The following is an 18,386-nucleotide window of genomic DNA, read 5'->3' on the forward strand; positions in this document are numbered from 1 at the left end:
GGGGAGGTGTTAGCATCTCCACCCAGTGCAGGCTTTGTTACTGGCCTCAGAGTGACAAAGGCACTCTCCCCATGGGGCCAGCAACATGTCTCTAGTGTGGCAGGCTGCTGGAACCAGTCAGCCTACACAGCTAGTTGGTTAAGTTTCAGGGGGCACCTCTAAGGTGCCCTCTGTGGTGTATTTTACAATAAAATGTACACTGGCATCAGTGTGCATTTATTGTGCTGAGAAGTTTGATACCAAACTTCCCAGTTTTCAGTGTAGCCCTTATGGTGCTGTGGAGTTCGTGTTTGACAAACTCCCAGACCATATACTCTTATGGCTACCCTGCACTTACAATGTCTAAGGTTTTGTTTAGACACTGTAGGGGCACAGTGCTCATGCACTGGTACCCTCACCTATGGTATAGTGCACCCTGCCTTAGGGCTGTAAGGCCTGCTAGAGGGGTGTCTTACCTATACTGCATAGGCAGTGAGAGGCTGGCATGGCACCCTGAGGGGAGTGCCATGTCGACTTACTCATTTTGTTCTCACTAGCACACACAGGCTTGTAAGCAGTGTGTCTGTGCTGAGTGAGGGGTCTCTAGGGTGGCATAAGACATGCTGCAGCCCTTAGAGACCTTCCTTGGCATCAGGGCCCTTGGTACTAGAAGTACCAGTTACAAGGGACTTATCTGAATGCCAGGGTGTGCCAATTGTGGATACAATGGTACATTTTAGGTGAAGGAACACTGGTGCTGGGGCCTGGTTAGCAGGGTCCCAGCACACTTCTCAGTCAAGTCAGCATCAGTATCAGGCAAAAAGTGGGGGGTAACTGCAACAGGGAGCCATTTCTTTACACAAGCCCCCCCCAGCCTACAGGCCAGGAGACTCAGCCCAAGCTGGGAGAGTCTTCCTAGTCTGTCAGGCGAGGAAGAGTAGGAGAAATAGGCTGGTTAGTTGCAGGGCCTACTCTGCCTTACATCCTTCTGTTCAGGTCATTCCCTTTGGGGAACTGACCCACTTCCACAGTGATAGGACCTAGTCTGAATTGCCTCTTGTCTGCCTCTTCAATGTCTCCACCCATTCTTTCTATTTTGGTCTTAGAGGTATCCACCTCTGCTAACCTTATCTTGGCCAGGGTTACCCCTAGCTTACCCAGAGAGGTTACCCAGAGCTGGAGTAACCCCACCATGACCAATAGGGTCAGGGGGCCTAACTTGCTATTTGGCATGGGGTCAGACCACCATGCTAAGGATAGTGCAGCCATAAAGGCTAACACCCAGCAGAGGCCACTGACAGCTGTCAGTGCCCAGAACCACACCTTTAGCTCTTCACCTAAAATGGAAGGGGCTAAGTTACAGGCTTCTTTGGGTTCAGGTTGCCTGTCTGCTGTATTAGAGTGGGGGGTTACCACATCTGGTAGTAAACACCCTTCTTCCACTCTTTCTTCTGTTAGCTGAGGAGCCACCCACTCAGGTTTAACAGTTGCCTGACTAGCCAGGACTTCTTGTGGGTCAGGTTGGACTTTATCAGGGCCATTTTTGGAGTTCTCCCCTACTGGAGCAAAATCTCCTTGGCTTGCTGTAACCTTGGCTAAAGGTTGTCCACCCTTCCTACTCTGTTTTCGTTTCTTCTTCTTCTGGGGCCTGCTTGCATTTACTGCAGAGGCAGGACTTCCAGAATCCTTGGGAGAGGACTGGCACTGGACCAGTTTCTCTCTTGGGCTCTGACTAACCTCTGGGTAGTCATTTCCAAGGAGACAATCAAGGGGGAGGTCTGTACTGACTACTACCCTTCTCCAGCTAAGAGTGCCACCCACTTCTATGGGCACTAAAGCCACAGGCCTCTTAGTGACCCTGTCTAGGCTAACTCTTACCCTGGCAGTCTCACCTGGGATGTACTGGTTTGAGAGCACCAGCCTGTCATGCACAATAGTGTGACTGGCACAAGTGTCTCTCAGGGCAGTGGTTGGGATTCCATTCACCAGTAGGTGGTGGAAGTGTCTACTTCCCTCTGGAATCTCCAACTCACCTGTTGGGCCCTGTTTCCAGTTGAAGGCTAGGAAGACCTCCTCATCTGAGGAGTCATCTCCCATGGCTACACTGGTTACCCCTGGAATTTTGTTCTGGGGTTTGTTTTTGGGACAAGAAGTGTCCTTGGTGTGGTGCCCAGACTGTTTACAGTTGTGGCACCATGCCTTAGTGGCATCCCAGTTCTTACCCTGGTACCCACCTTTGTTTTGGGTTGTGTCTTGGGGCCCACCCACCTGTTCTGGTTTTTGGGGGCCTACAGAGGACTCTGTTTCTTTGTTTCTAGTGTTACCCACTTTCTCCTGGGGAGTTTTTGTAACCCCTTTCTTTTGGTCACCCCCAGTGGAAGTTTTGGTTACCCTAGTCTTGACCCAGTGGTCTGCCTTCTTTCCCAATTCTTGGGGAGAAATTGGACCTAGGTCTACCAGATACTGATGCAACTTTTCATTGAAGCAGTTACTTAAGATGTGTTCTTTCATAAACAAATTATAAAGCCCAACATAGTCACACACTTCATTTCCAGTTAACCAACCATCTAGTGTTTTCACTGAGTAGTCTACAAAATCAACCCAGGTCTGGCTCGAGGATTTTTGAGCCCCCCTGAATCTAATTCTATACTCCTCAGTGGAGAATCCAAAGCCCTCAATCAGGGTACCCTTCATGAGGTCATAAGATTCTGCATCTTTTCCAGAGAGTGTGAGGAGTCTATCCCTACACTTTCCAGTGAACATTTCCCAAAGGAGAGCACCCCAGTGAGATCTGTTTACTTTTCTGGTTACACAAGCCCTCTCAAAAGCTGTGAACCATTTGGTGATGTCATCACCATCTTCATATTTTGTTACAATCCCTTTGGGGATTTTTAGGATGTCAGGAGAATCTCTGACCCTATTTAAGTTGCTGCCACCATCGATGGGACCTAGGCCCATCTCTTTTCTTTCCCTTTCTATGGCTAGGAGCTGCTTTTCCAAAGCCAATCTTTTGACCATCCTGGCTAACAGGGGGTCATCTTCACTGGAGTTATCCTCAGTGATTTCAGAGGTGTTGGTCTCTCCTGTGAGGGAACCAGCATCTCTGACTATTATTTTTGGAGTCAGGGTTTGAGGGACCCTGTTCTCCCTAGATAGGACTGGTAGGGGGGAATTTTCCTCCTGGTCACTATCCTCTTCCTCTGAGTTGCCACCCTCAGAGGGGTTGGCCTTTTCAAACTCTGCCAAAAGCTCCTGGAGCTGTATTTTGGTAGGTTTGGGGCCCATTGTTATTTTCTTTATTTTACAGAGTGACCTTAGCTCCCTCATCTTAAGATGGAGGTAAGGTGTGGTGTCGAGTTCCACCACAGTCACATCTGTGCTAGACATTTTGCTTCTAAAAGTTGGAATACTTTTTAAGAATCTACAACTGGTTCTAGAATCTAATTCAAACTTTTACAAACTTTTAAACTCTAAAAGAAATGCTAAACAGGATCTAACACCAGGCCCTAGCAGGTCTTTTAGGAATTTAGAAAACTTTTCAAATTGCAAAAATCAATTTCTAATGACAATTTTGGAATTTGTCGTGTGATCAGGTATTGGCTGAGTAGTCCAGCAAATGCAAAGTCTTGTACCCCACCGCTGATCCACCAATGTAGGAAGTTGGCTCTGTATGTGCTATTTCAAAGTAAGGAATAGCATGCACAGAGTCCAAGGGTTCCCCTTAGAGGTAAAATAGTGGTAAAAAGAGATAATACTAATGCTCTATTTTGTGGTAGTGTGGTCGAGCAGTAGGCTTATCCAAGGAGTAGTGTTAAGCATTTGTTGTACATACACATAGACAATAAATGAGGTACACACACTCAGAGACAAATCCAGCCAATAGGTTTTTATATAGAAAAATATCTTTTCTTAGTTTATTTTAAGAACCACACGTTCAAATTCTACATGTAATAGCTCATTCGAAAGGTATTGCAGGTAAGTACTTTAGGAACTTCGGATCATCAAAATTGCATGTATACTTTTCAAGTTATTCACAAATAGCTGTTTTAAAAGTGGACACAGTGCAATTTTCACAGTTCCTAGGGGAGGTAAGTATTTGTTAGTTTTACCAGGTAAGTAAGACACTTACAGGGTTCAGTTCTTGGTCCAAGGTAGCCCACCGTTGGGGGTTCGGAGCAACCCCAAAGTCACCACACCAGCAGCTCAGGGCCGGTCAGGTGCAGAGTTCAAAGTGGTGCCCAAAACACATAGGCTAGAATGGAGAGAAGGGGGTGCCCCGGTTCCGGTCTGCTTGCAGGTAAGTACCTGCGTCTTCGGAGGACAGACCAGGGGGGTTTTGTAGGGCACCGGGGGGGACACAAGTCCACACAGAAATTTCACCCTCAGCAGCGCGGGGGCGGCCGGGTGCAGTGTAGAAACAAGCGTCGGGTTCGCAATGTTAGTCTATGAGAGATCTCGGGATCTCTTCAGCGCTGCAGGCAGGCAAGAGGGGGATTCCTCGGGGAAACCTCCACTTGGGCGAGGGAGAGGGACTCCTGGGGGTCGCTTCTCCAGTGAAAGTCCGGTCCTTCAGGTCCTGGGGGCTGCGGGTGCAGGGTCTCTCCCAGGTGTCGGGACTTAGGATTCAAAGAGTCGCGGTCAGGGGAAGCCTCGGGATTCCCTCTGCAGGCGGCGCTGTGGGGGCTCAGGGGGGACAGGTTTTGGTACTCACAGTATCCGAGTAGTCCTGGGGTCCCTCCTGAGGCGTCGGATCTCCACCAGCCGAGTCGGGGTCGCCGGGTGCAGTGTTGCAAGTCTCACGCTTCTTGCGGGGAGCTTGCAGGGTTCTTTAAAGCTGCTGGAAACAAAGTTGCAGCTTTTCTTGGAGCAGGTCCGCTGTCCTCGGGAGTTTCTTGTCTTTTCGAAGCAGGGGCAGTCCTCAGAGGATGTCGAGGTCGCTGGTCCCTTCGGAAGGCGTCGCTGGAGCAGGATCTTTGGAAGGCAGGAGACAGGCCGGTGAGTTTCTGGAGCCAAGGCAGTTGTCGTCTTCTGGTCTTCCTCTGCAGGGGTTTTTCAGCTAGGCAGTCCTTCTTCTTGTAGTTGCAGGAATCTAATGTTCTAGGGTTCAGGGTAGCCCTTAAATACTAAATTTAAGGGCGTGTTTAGGTCTGGGGGGTTAGTAGCCAATGGCTACTAGCCCTGAGGGTGGGTACACCCTCTTTGTGCCTCCTCCCAAGGGGAGGGGGTCACAATCCTAACCCTATTGGGGGAATCCTCCATCTGCAAGATGGAGGATTTCTAAAAGTTAGAGTCACTTCAGCTCAGGACACCTTAGGGGCTGTCCTGACTGGCCAGTGACTCCTCCTTGTTGCTTTCTTTGTTCCCTCCAGCCTTGCCGCCAAAAGTGGGGGCCGTGGCCGGAGGGGGCGGGCAACTCCACTAAGCTGGAGTGCCCTGCTGGGCTGTGACAAAGGGGTGAGCCTTTGAGGCTCACCGCCAGGTGTCACAGCTCCTGCCTGGGGGAGGTGTTAGCATCTCCACCCAGTGCAGGCTTTGTTACTGGCCTCAGAGTGACAAAGGCACTCTCCCCATGGGGCCAGCAACATGTCTCTAGTGTGGCAGGCTGCTGGAACCAGTCAGCCTACACAGCTAGTTGGTTAAGTTTCAGGGGGCACCTCTAAGGTGCCCTCTGTGGTGTATTTTACAATAAAATGTACACTGGCATCAGTGTGCATTTATTGTGCTGAGAAGTTTGATACCAAACTTCCCAGTTTTCAGTGTAGCCCTTATGGTGCTGTGGAGTTCGTGTTTGACAAACTCCCAGACCATATACTCTTATGGCTACCCTGCACTTACAATGTCTAAGGTTTTGTTTAGACACTGTAGGGGCACAGTGCTCATGCACTGGTACCCTCACCTATGGTATAGTGCACCCTGCCTTAGGGCTGTAAGGCCTGCTAGAGGGGTGTCTTACCTATACTGCATAGGCAGTGAGAGGCTGGCATGGCACCCTGAGGGGAGTGCCATGTCGACTTACTCATTTTGTTCTCACTAGCACACACAGGCTTGTAAGCAGTGTGTCTGTGCTGAGTGAGGGGTCTCTAGGGTGGCATAAGACATGCTGCAGCCCTTAGAGACCTTCCTTGGCATCAGGGCCCTTGGTACTAGAAGTACCAGTTACAAGGGACTTATCTGAATGCCAGGGTGTGCCAATTGTGGATACAATGGTACATTTTAGGTGAAGGAACACTGGTGCTGGGGCCTGGTTAGCAGGGTCCCAGCACACTTCTCAGTCAAGTCAGCATCAGTATCAGGCAAAAAGTGGGGGGTAACTGCAACAGGGAGCCATTTCTTTACAGTATACAACTAACATATTAAAGGAACGTAACAGCGTATAAGAAATATTTATAAAAACCTGTTAGGCAAAGTGTGCATGTCCTAAGAGACAACAGCACAAACATGAATTACTATGAGTAAAAATATTTTTCTCGATAGTTCATTGTCAAATATAAGGCAAAGTGCTCTCCATGTATGTTAATATAAACGGGGTCCCCTAGCATGGCAAAAAGAACAATATCGCAAGGAGCTGACAAAGACGGCAGGCTAGTAATTTCTTCTCAATATCACCTAATTGTTTAAATCAAAGAAGTCTCTTACTCCAAGAAAGTGAGCTCAGATGACAGGCTTTCAGGGGACAAATCTACAAGGTTCAGTTCAGCCGCAAAGACAGATCTGCCTTTACTTTCATGTATGCGTTTTACTCCACTAATTTTCATACTGATACTGTTTCACCATGTTATCTTTGCAGCCAGGTGAGTGAGCGGTGCTTGCATCTTGGAACTAGGGGCATTTCCCATACTGTTTACATGACGAGGTGGGGGGGACGTGTATTTTAAGGGGAGCACAACAATAAAAAGAAAGGACATAACCAGAGCCTAATTTGCAATAAATTGATAAATAAATAAGTACAAGGTCTGAATGTTTTGTTCAGAAGCCTGCGATCGAAGGTCGGTTTGCGAATACCAAGACTGTTTAGTTTTGATTCCATCTCATGCTCTTTATTACACCACCTGGCCTCCTTAATGCACTCTTGCAGGTTCGTTTTAATCTCTGCTGCCCCCTGACTCTCGTTTCCGGTCTTTGTCCTCCTCCTTCTTTCCTCCTTTTGTGTTTTTTGTTTCTCTCTTGCTCTGGATCAAATTTTATTGAAGAAAAATAAGCACCAGACCCGAAAACTGAGTGCCAGTAAGCCATACCTGCAACCGCCAGCTCAAACAGAGCACTGACATAACCCCTACTCAACATCAAGGTCACTCCAGGCATTTTCTTATACCACCATCAAATCCTCACACCATAGCCCCACATGCACTGCTTGCCCCACAGCCGTCAACACTGGCTCATGAAATAAAACAATTATTAGCTAAATTCAATTTTTGGCACAGCTGCAAGTGCTTCAGCTCACGATTTTTAACAGCAGCTCATGGTTTGCTCTCTTCTTAGGACTAGTCTTTGAACAACTTGGCTCAAAATCCTGTGGCGTGTGCGAGTGTGGCTAATATGAGCTGTGTGACAGTGTACCACTAAAAAGTAAGGGATTGTCTATGATTGCAGAGAAAGGTATCCCAGATCAATTTGAGCGGTAGAAGGAAAAGGGTAAGAATCATTCTTGGGGGGGTTTTGTGAGGTGGACATAGTTGATAAAGTGGAGAGTCCTTAAAATGAGGATGAGACACCCCAGGTAAGGACAAGGAGAGATTTTTCCACAAACAAGACAGTAGCAAGAGGGGCAAGCGGTACGCAGAGAGTCCTTCCATGAGAGGCTTAGAAGTAGAGAGTAAGTAGTAACTAGGGCCCCATTGCAATGAGAGTGGGGGCATGGAGAGGAGGGGTATAGAAGACAAGGTTACAAAAGAGTAATGCTCTTAAGAAAACAGAAATAGTAGAAATGGTATTCACCTTGAAATATTGAGCGGTAAATAGGAGATAATCAGGTATGGCATTAGCGTCTATGACACACTTGCTAAACCACTGAGGGTCAAGAGAGTCTTTCTACATGAGGGAGGCAGGTGAAGCTGACGTAACAAGGAGATAACTCTCCCAGAGGTGTGTGAGAGGTAGAATGGAAAGGGTAATGTAGAAACCTCCCAAGAGAGGGTGAGAGAGAAGGATAAGCAAGAGAAGTGGTCTCATAGGTTTGCGTGAGGGCAGAATGGGTAGAAAAGAATACATACAGAGGAAAATGAAAGGCAGACATTACAAGATACGCATATATGGCTCAAAATAGAAAGTAAGAACCCGGGACTGGATTTACTATGACTTTGAGTCAGGCTTGTATCACTTTTGTGGTGCAATCCCAATGCAAAATCATTGTTGACATTTACTAAGCCTTTAGGTGGCTTTGCATGGTTTATTTAACACAAAGTAATGCAAGGAAGCACAAAAGCACTGACTTGCATTACTTTGCATCAGGTTAGTGTTACATAGGTGGAGCATCAATGTTCCCATGCATCTTCCATGTATTTTAATGCAAACAGCTACCTGACAAAGGCGTAACAAGGAGAAATATCTACATTACCTTGTTTCTTCCTCTTTCCATGCGTGCTGCATTTTGCAGCACACATAGAAAGACGAATATGCCTCCAAGGATTGTTTTTAGTGCAGGAAGGTGCCCCTTCCTGCACAAAAACAATGGAGCAACCCCAGGTTACGTGGCAAGGGCAATGCATGGACCTTTAAACTGCTTACATTGCACATGGACACATTTAAATTTTGGTAGGAAGGGAAGATTAAGTAATTTTCCCAGATCCACAGAATGTTTAGCCAATGCCAAGACTCAAACCTGGTTCTCCAGCTTCAAATTTGGCAGCTCTAGCCTTTATGCCACATCCTCTCCCTAGAACTTCTGTGATCATATATCTCTTGATTGCCTCATGGAGATGTCAGACTTGGGGGGCCGGCATGCAGAGCTGTTGATGTGCTAGGGTACTGGGGGCTGTGAGCAGAGACTAGGATGGAAGGGAGTCTGCAAGCAGGGTGTATGAACGCTAACTGTGCTGCCTCTTTCACTTTCTGCGTTAATGCCCACTTTTCTTGTTTTGTTTTGCTGTGAATGTTGCTGGCGCACAACAACAAGGGTGCACATGCGGACTCTACATGAGTCATCAGGCCTAGACAGCTCTTGCAGAATCTCAGAGCTCTTCACACATGTTTGAGAATTTTCCTTCATTAGCGCAAGGCCCTCTCGCAATAGGTGCATGGTTGTTTGTCACACTCTCTTTAATTTTGCATGGAATTTTCCCAGCCCGTTCCTCCAATTTGTGGAAGCCCCCGCTCTCCTCACTTTCACAGTGTGAGGACACATTGTTTTGTTCTGGCCTAAAATTTTATAATACTCCAATCTTTTTGCTAGGAGGTAAATCAATTATTATATTTATTTTGCTAATCCCTCCCATGACCAAATACAAGTAACTGCAGTTCTTTCTAAAATTATGCATTTTTCCAAAGTGGACCCCTTCGCCGGCCAAAGCAATCCAACCTTCCAGCTTTTTCCGAAAACATCTAATCTACAGAATGGATAGTATTTTTTTGTTGGTGTACACAAAAATCTTTTGAACACATACATATTAAAAGCATTGTAAATAAAGAAAGGAGAGTAACTTTTCGGTGTGGCTCGTTTATTACTTTTCTTTCACTGATTTTTGTGTTTGGGCGTATTCTGTGAACCGTATACTAAACGTTGTTTGCTTTTGGTATATTAACCCTTTTGTGCTACCTTATATCAACTATAACTGCCAGTTCATAATTTTCCAATTTTCCTTTTGCAGGTAAATTAAATAATACAGGTAATTTTGCACTTTGAAAATTGTTAATCACATAGGAGAAACCTAATGCATTTGCCAATGCTTGTTAATAAATATAAAATATATGTATCTCCATTGCTTTGTTTCCCTTGAACAACTAAGTATTGCTGCAAAAAACATAAATCTTCCTCGTAGTGAACAGGTCTGAACTTGTGTTAACCTTCATACTCTTTGGAAATTGGAATTGGAAAACAATCTTTATGTGTAAAAAGCCACTCCTTATAACACCTCACATCTTCTACCTTAATCCCCTCTCTTAACCCCTCTCTCTATCTCTACTTCTCTACCTATTTTCATCCTCCCTCTCTGTCTCAGGATTCTGCTTTATCTTTGTCTATCTCACATCTTTCACAATATACCTCACTCAATTTAGGGCCTGATTTAGATATTGGCGGATGGGTTACTCCATCATAACAGTGATGGATGTCCCGTCCACCAACATCTAAAACTCATAGACTATAATGGGATTTAGATTTTGGCAGACAGGATATCTGGCACCTTTGTGACCGAGTAACACATCCTCCAATATTTAAATGAGGCCCTTAATCTTCTTCTAACTATCTCTTTATGGTCCTGCCCCTTTTTCTTGCACGCTCTGTTCCAACTTCTATATCTTTCACTTTTGGTTCCCTAGCTCTACCTCAACTCTATTTCATCCCTATGTATACCTCACTGCACTTTCTCCCTATGACCACCATGTAGGTCTCTTCCAGCTACATTTTTTTTACACAACCTCATCTCTGTCTTTGCTTCACCTGTCTATCTCGCTCTCCATGTCTCTACTATGTTACCTCTCTTTGCGTCGCTCAATCCTTTTACCACCTAACCACTCTCCCTTACCTCTCAATGTAATTTCTCTTTGTTTCTCACATCGCCTTTTTATTTCTGACTACCCAACCTCCCGATTTACTTCATTGTTAGTTTCCCAGATCATCTCTCCACCTCCTCATTGTCTCATTCTACCTCTGTCCCCTTTTCTTCACCTCTCTTAATATCGTAATCCTTTCTGGCTGTCTATGTTACTCTACCTTTTTCTCTATCATCAACCGTGTTACCCGTCTCTCTCAGTCCCTCTCTGTCAGTCTCTCTCTTTCTGTCTCCCACTCTTTGTCTCTGTAACACACACACACACACATCGCTCTCTCAGGACCTCCTTATCAATTTCAACTCATCCCCTACATTCCAACTACCAATCTCCACCTCATTCTTTATAAATCTCTCTACCTCTCCATCTCTTCCTCTTTTCCAGTCTCATAACTATCCCCATGTTTTCCTATTCTATCTCACAACTTCTTCTTTTCACTCACAACATTTTCCTCCTTTGTTCCTTCAACCCTCTACCTTCCTCTCTTCCCCACTACCATTTTTACCTCACCTGTTTTCTATACCTCATTTTGCTTTCTCTCTACCTCCCTTCTCTTTGGTTTTCCTCATGTCTCCCTTTGTATATCTACGACTTGCTGCCTTTACCTAACTCTAATTCATTTCCCTTTCAACGTTACCTCAGTCTCTCTTTCTTGACTCTTGGAGTACTGTTCTCCTCTGCCTCTCGCTACATAGCCTTCTCCTAATCTTTCTCTACCTCTCTATCACACTCTAAATGCGTTCATATTTACCTACCTCTCTTTCTGTGCTTGCAGTGTCCTCTCTCTCCCTCTCTCTAGCTTTCTTTCTGGCTACCTTACCTTTCTTTCTTTCTTTACTTGTCTCGCTAGCCCGAATATCTTTCTACATGATCTCTACCCCCTTCTCCCTCTACTTCACTTCTCTTGCTTTTCCTTTCTTGTTATTTCTGTGCCCATTTATTTTATCATGTCTCGTCCTATTTCTGTTACTCAGAGGGGACACAGTTACCTATCTAGCCAGAGACGTGTCCACTTATAAAGGGTAGAACAAGGCAGGAGAAAAGTAGTGAAGGTGGCATATTTATCATTTTAAATATTCAGCAAGTAGCTACAATTTCAAGTGCTATTTGCATGTGTTTTGCTTTAGTAATGTGCACTAATCCAGTAAACAAAAAATAATTCTCTATGAGCATGCTTTTCCTAAAATGGGAGTAGCCAACTGGTTATAGATTCCAAATTAAATGTAACTAAAAACAATTTAGATCCAAACAGAAAAAGAATTGGTTTTATCACTTCTTGTTCAAGCTTTCTTTTGATACCATTCGGTTGGTGGACACTTTGAAGCTTAAGCATCACAAGGTCCTTAATGAGCCACAAAGGGGTATTAAATTCAGAGTTGCTGCAACAGGGGGGCTCATATCTTGCCCATCACCCCACAAATCCTTAAGATGTTACTGGTGGTGGGTTGTTACAAATGAATTGTGAAGATTTGCTTTTCTTTTATGACAACATTCTGAAAAGTGGATGTGTATGTGATTCAATGTCCTGCATGAAAGAGAGAGAGAGAGAGACATGGTTGCAGCATAATGTAAGGGTGCCTGTGTCAAAGGCAGGATTGTTTTTAGTCATGAAGGGACACCGCCCTGCATAAAACAATCACTGGAGGCATATTCCTCTTTCTATGTGTGCTGCAGAATGCACCACACAGGGAACATGAAACAAGTAAGTAACAAGGAAAAATAAATATATTTCTCCTCATTACACCTCCTGTCTGTTAGGTGCACCATTGTGGCACAAATCAAGGTTTGCAAGTCTTTGTAAATCTGGGTTAGAATCAAAATACATGGGTGGATGTACGGGAACATCTGCTCTCCACCCATGTATTACCTACCTGATGCAAAGTAATGTAAGGTTTTGCTTACTTTGTATTAGCCTAAAATAATTTTGCATCAGGACTGTGCCACAAAAGTGAAGTAACCCCAACGCAAAATCATAGTAAATCTGGCCCTAAATGTTCTCTTTGCTGAGAACAAGTGTATTTAGCACTGAAAATTTGTGTCTTCTGAATTGACAATGATTGTGCACTGCACTGAGAATGAGTGGCATTTCGAGGTCTGCACTGAGGATGCAGAAAGGTTTTGTACAAAACTTAAACCACAGTATAGCACATACATATTTACTCCATTCTTTATTATACTCATGCAGGCATGATGCAAAATTGATTTGCTCTTTTCTTCTCAGTTCAAAGAGTCAACAGAATGTTTTACCAGTTGATAGCAGTGTCCAAAGTTCCGAATCCAGCCAATAGTGAGCATTCCAGCTTGCACTTCCCCACTTGTTGCTTGTGAAGAGACTGTGTGGATGTAAGGTGCAAGGCCTCAGTACTTTAGTGATTTTAGATGTATTAAGATTGATCAGACTCTACTGTCCTGTGTCAAGCCCTTCAAAATGTTCACTCAAAGGTCAACCTATGTTTAAAGCCTCCCCGTAGTACTGAGGTCCACAGAATTGATAAAATAGTCACATATAGGCTACTTGGAAGCAAAGCCATTTTCAACTAATTGTTCAAGTTTGAGTGGGTTTGCAAAATGGACATTTCCATTCACTTCAAAATCCTGTCTCTGAGGAAGAAGAAAATGAGAATATGGCTAATGATAAAGATCAACATAAACAAAAAAGTAGAGAGAATGGATAAAAGAGAGACAGTGTAAAGTTCAGGGGTGAGAGATGGACAGCTAGAAGTAACCATGGACAGAATGAGTGAGGGGGGCTAAGGCCACAGTAGAACCAGTCTGAACATTGTGGAGCTTTGAATTCTTTCCTGATTGTGGGCCCCTGGGATCTGCCTGAGTGGGGAACATTCGTAGGGCTAGTACATTGTCTGCAATGACTCTGCTAACAATGATAAGTATCTTGCCTTAAGACAGGGGCACGGGATGGCCATTTTAGGGCTTTAAAAGGCTTCAAAAGGAGTGAATAGATTTAAAAGGTGAACACACAAAAAAGACTTACTGCGCTCAGTGAAATTAAAATCATTTGTGTTCTTACTCAGGGCATCTGCCCAAATTCTGTCACTCCTTGCTCTTCCATAGCCCGACTCACCCCACACCTCGGCCATCCATGTCTGCAGTGAAATTGCTTACAGTGGCTATCAAAATGAAGAAAGAAGGAATCAACTCCTTTAAACTCATATATCCTCCTAATCTCTCCAAAACTTCAGCAACAATATTTAAACATAACACCCTGGAAGAACTTCCAGACATCCTCTTCGCTGATCAATATCCCAGTGGCCAATAAATATAGGAAGCTTAAAACAGACCTCAACTTCTTTACCAGTAACACAACGTCTTGGTCCAACATCTTCCACAACAAACTTTGGGGCAGATTTATGAGCCCCTTGCAGCATAATATTGCCACATTAGCGCCATTTATTTACGCTAATGTGGCAATATTATGGCAAAATCACCACGCCAGATTTATAAGGTGCTGCATTGCATGCATTGCGCCACTTTGTAACCCCTTGCGCCACATTATGCCTGGGCCAGGCATAATGTATGCAAAGGGAGGGGGGCGTTACCCCATTAGAGGGGCCAAAAAAATGGCACAAAGGAATCTAAAACATTTCTTTGCGCAATTTTTTTCAGCATTTTTAAGGCCTGCTCAGAACAGGCATTAAAAGGAGGCACAATATTGGTTACAATAGGCTCCTATGTACTGTACAGGGTTAACGTCAAACTTTTGGCACTAACTCTGAACAGTACATCAATAGCATCAGAAATTCTGACATTATTGCCCCTTACCCTGCACCATGGTGCGCTGTATTTTACATATGGCGCACACATAGTGGCGGTTGTTGGGTGCAAGGAAAGTGGCACTGCACTGGGTGCAGCACCACATGTCTTAAATCTGCCCCTAGATGTTATATTTTCTACTAACATTCCTTATAGCTGTAAGCTTCAAATTTCTCCCTCGTCACTACTCAATTGAACTATCACTATCTCCATTTACAGTAATGGTAAATTACTGATCCAGTCCACAGAGTTAGACTTTATATAAATATGTATAAATTCATAAATAAATATGTATCATTTAGCTGAAACGTGTCATACCACACTACACCCAGTTCAGTCATCCTCTAAAACATGCCCTAATATTCAGTCGTATGATCCGATCAGAAATGCTAGCTGACCCATGTGATTCTTGTGCCCATAGAACCCACATTTGCATTTGTCATAACAAGCGCATGGCCCTATCTCAGAGATGCCTGGCATCTGAGCACCACTCACTCCCTCTGATAAGAAGCGCGCCTTGTTCTCTCAGCTCTAAAGACAACCTCCTGTTTTTACAAAAGTGTCTCCCGCACTAAATCTTATCATTTGAATCGTGTTACTGCTAATGACTTCCTACAGCAAATCATTAGCATTAACTGGATTTTTCCTGAGAGAGGCACATCAGCGTCTATTGTCTGATTAACCGGCAGCAGCCGCCAGAGAGGCCAGCATGGGAGAAGCGTTAGAGGTGTTTTCTCTCTCGATATGTTGCTAGCGTCAATGATGTCGGGTTAACTTACCCCCTTCTTGTCAACATCTAGTCTTTCTGTGTGGTGAGACCCTTAGGCCCATATTTATACTTTTTGAAGCACAACTGCGCCAACGCAGTTGTGCGTCAAAAATTTTAACGCCGGCTAACGCCATTCCAAAGCGCCATGCGGGCGCCTTATTTATTGAATGACGTTAGCCGGCGCTGCGGACTGGTGTGCGTCAAAAAAAATGACTCACACCAGGCAGCGCCGGCGTAGGGGGAAATGGAGCTTGGGCATCAAAAAATGGGGCAAGTCAGGTCTGAGGCAAAATTTTGGCCTCAACCCGATTTGCGCAATTTTTTTTTACGCCCAACCCCCATTGAAATGACTCCTGTCTTAGCAAAGACAGGAGTCATGCCCCCATGCCCAATGGCCATGCCCAGGGGACTTATGTACCCTGGGCATGGTCATTGGGCATAGTGGCATTTAGGGGGGCACAAATCAGGCCCCCCTATGCCACAAAAAAAATACTTACCTGAACTTACCTTAACTTCCCTGGGATGGGTCCCTCCAGCCTTGGGTGTCCTCCTGGGGTGGGCAAGGGTGGCAGGGGGTGTCCCTGGGGGCATGGGAGGGCACCTCTGGGCTCCTTCTGAGCCCACAGGTCCCTTAACGCCTGCCCTAACGCAGGCGTTAAAAAACGGCGCCCATCAGGCTGGGCGCTGTTTTTTAAGGCCTGCCCCCTCCTGTGCGTCAAAATGACGTCACAGTATAAATATGGGGCACAGGCCTTAAAGTCATTTTTTGGAAGGGAACGCCTACCTTGCATATAATTAACGCAAGGCTGGTTCCCCCTTCTAAAAAATGACGCACATGGTGGAACTTTGACACCCGCGGGGTCGGACGTCAAAGTATAAATATGGGGCAGTGTTTGCGCCGAATGTGCGTCAAAAATTTTGACGCACATTCGGCACAAACAGAGTATAAATATGCCCCTTAGTGTTGCGATCTGATTCTTTGGGCTGCAAAAAAAACACAACCGATTCAAATGCGCCATAAAATGCTACGTATACACCACCAAGTACTCATCCACTGTATTGGTAACCGGCTGCCGAAAAATATTAGCTGGCATGCCTGTGCAGGGATGAAATGTTCATTGAGGACACCAGAAGGACTATTAGGCTGGGCTCAGCCAAGGCACAGGAGAATGCAGGCCTCCTTTATGTGGTGCTGGTGAGATTGGCAAGAATTTCTAAAATATTGAAAATGGGAAACAATTTCCTTCCAAAATGTAACGACTTACTAACGGAAACATTTCATACCCAAATGCCAAAATGAGGCTTTTAATTTCTGAACCATTGCTTGTGGTAACTATGTATCTGTATATTGTATAGTGTACTGCCTAATATTGTTTTGTACACACACCATTTGGAATTACCTGTCTGTTTTATGGATTACCTTGGATTGATATTAAACTTTTTTCTCTTATCAATTTACAGGTAGCATTTAACAGATTACCTGCTGTCGCGCATGCATTACACAGAGCAAAATGTGGCGCCAGATTTCAGAACTATGGGCCAGATGTAGGAAGCCTTTTGCATGTCGCAAACTGCGAAAAACGCAGTTTGCGGCATGCAAAAGGCCGAACGCGATGCTCATCTTCAAATTGCGAGTCGGTACCGACTCGCAATTTGAGGATGCGACTCGCAAATAGGAAGGGGTGTTCCCTTCCTATTTGTGACCGCATCGCCATGCTGAGTTGCTTTGTGACCGCGAATGCGGTCGCAAACCAACTTGCAGTTACCACCAGTGTCACACTGGTGGTAACTCATTCGCAAAAGGGAAGGGGTCCCCATGTGACCCCTTCCCCTTTGTGAATGCCAAAATAAATATTTTTTCAGAGCAGGCAGTTGTCCTATGGACCACTGCCTACAGTGAAAAAAACGAAACCAAATGGTTTCGTTTTTTTTTTCATTTTGCAACTCGTTTTCCTTTAAGGAAAACAGGCTGCAAAATGAAAAAAAAAACTGCTTTATTGAAAAAGCAGTCACAGACATGGAGGTCTGCTGACTACAGCAGGCCACCATCCCTGTGAGTGAAGGGACTTGCTATGGGGTCGCAAACTGCGACCCACCTCATGAATATGGATGAGGTGGGTCTTTGCGACCCCATAGCGAGTCGCAGACGGTGTCTGAGACACCTTTCTGCATCCCATTTTGCGAGTTGCAAATTGCGAGTTGGTCAGACTCGCAATTTGCAAGTCGCAACATTTTACTTTACTACATCTGGCCCTTAATTTCACAGGTTCTGAGACTGCTTTTCTTTAAGTAGCCAATTCACATCCTGACCTGGTTGATGAAGATTGGTTTGCATTAACACATTTGGAAATGCTGCGCTCTAACTCCAGACTACAGCATATTGTTGTTTTTTCTAGAGGGAAAATTGTAAATTGGTATTTTATACTGCACATGGACACCTTAATTGAAAGCCTAGTTAAACATTCTAAGCAATAAGAATGTAATAATGAGAATGTAAACGTTTGTATTAAGTCATCAGAGGCCCACAAATCAATAAAAAACAACAGTACCAAAATGAGAGGTCACTGCAATTTTGCTGAGGTCCTTTCGGCAACGTAGGCACAGCTGCTCTCCTATTGGCTGCTGTGCTATCTAGCTCATGCACAGGAAGCTACCTAATGCCTGCAACGGTGGGCAATCATGAGCCCTAGTTGTTAGAGACATTGAGAAGGCATCCTCCCTGGACTTCTCTCCATGTGGAACACCTGAAGATCCTAAAATCTCGCAGGGCCTCCACCAAAATACATTTTCATCTGTGTTCTGAAAATCTTCACCCAGGTGCCTATGCCTTCCACCTTTTCATATCCATTGTGTCTGTCCACACAAGCATTCCTCACTTTCAGACGATGTAGTCTTAGTAACGTCCCTAACTATGCCTCCTTTTTACCTTCAATAATATCACTGTGCTATCTCTAACTGCGATGCACAATCGGCAACTATTTTGTAGTTTACTAAACGGTGCTGTATGCACCACAGGAATATGAAATAATCATTTCCAAATGAGTTGGTGTATTTAGGAGTGGTGGTATAATGCCCTTCACCACCACTATGTCTTTCGTGGTCAGATGGCTTTTACTAGATGATGACAAATGCTATATAGTACTCTTTTTTTCCCACTTGCGTT

At 44.9% G+C, this 18,386-nt stretch overlaps 1 protein-coding gene across 4 annotated transcripts in view; it reads right to left on the reverse strand.

Annotated features, from left to right (window-relative positions):
- KCNJ5 (potassium inwardly rectifying channel subfamily J member 5) overlaps positions 1-18,386 on the reverse strand; it is a 291,234-nt gene that overhangs the window by 116,802 nt on the left and 156,046 nt on the right. The window lies entirely within an intron of this gene.

Source organism: Pleurodeles waltl, chromosome 3_1 (genome assembly GCF_031143425.1).
Source record: "Pleurodeles waltl isolate 20211129_DDA chromosome 3_1, aPleWal1.hap1.20221129, whole genome shotgun sequence".
NCBI classification, from domain to species: Eukaryota; Metazoa; Chordata; class Amphibia; order Caudata; family Salamandridae; genus Pleurodeles; species Pleurodeles waltl.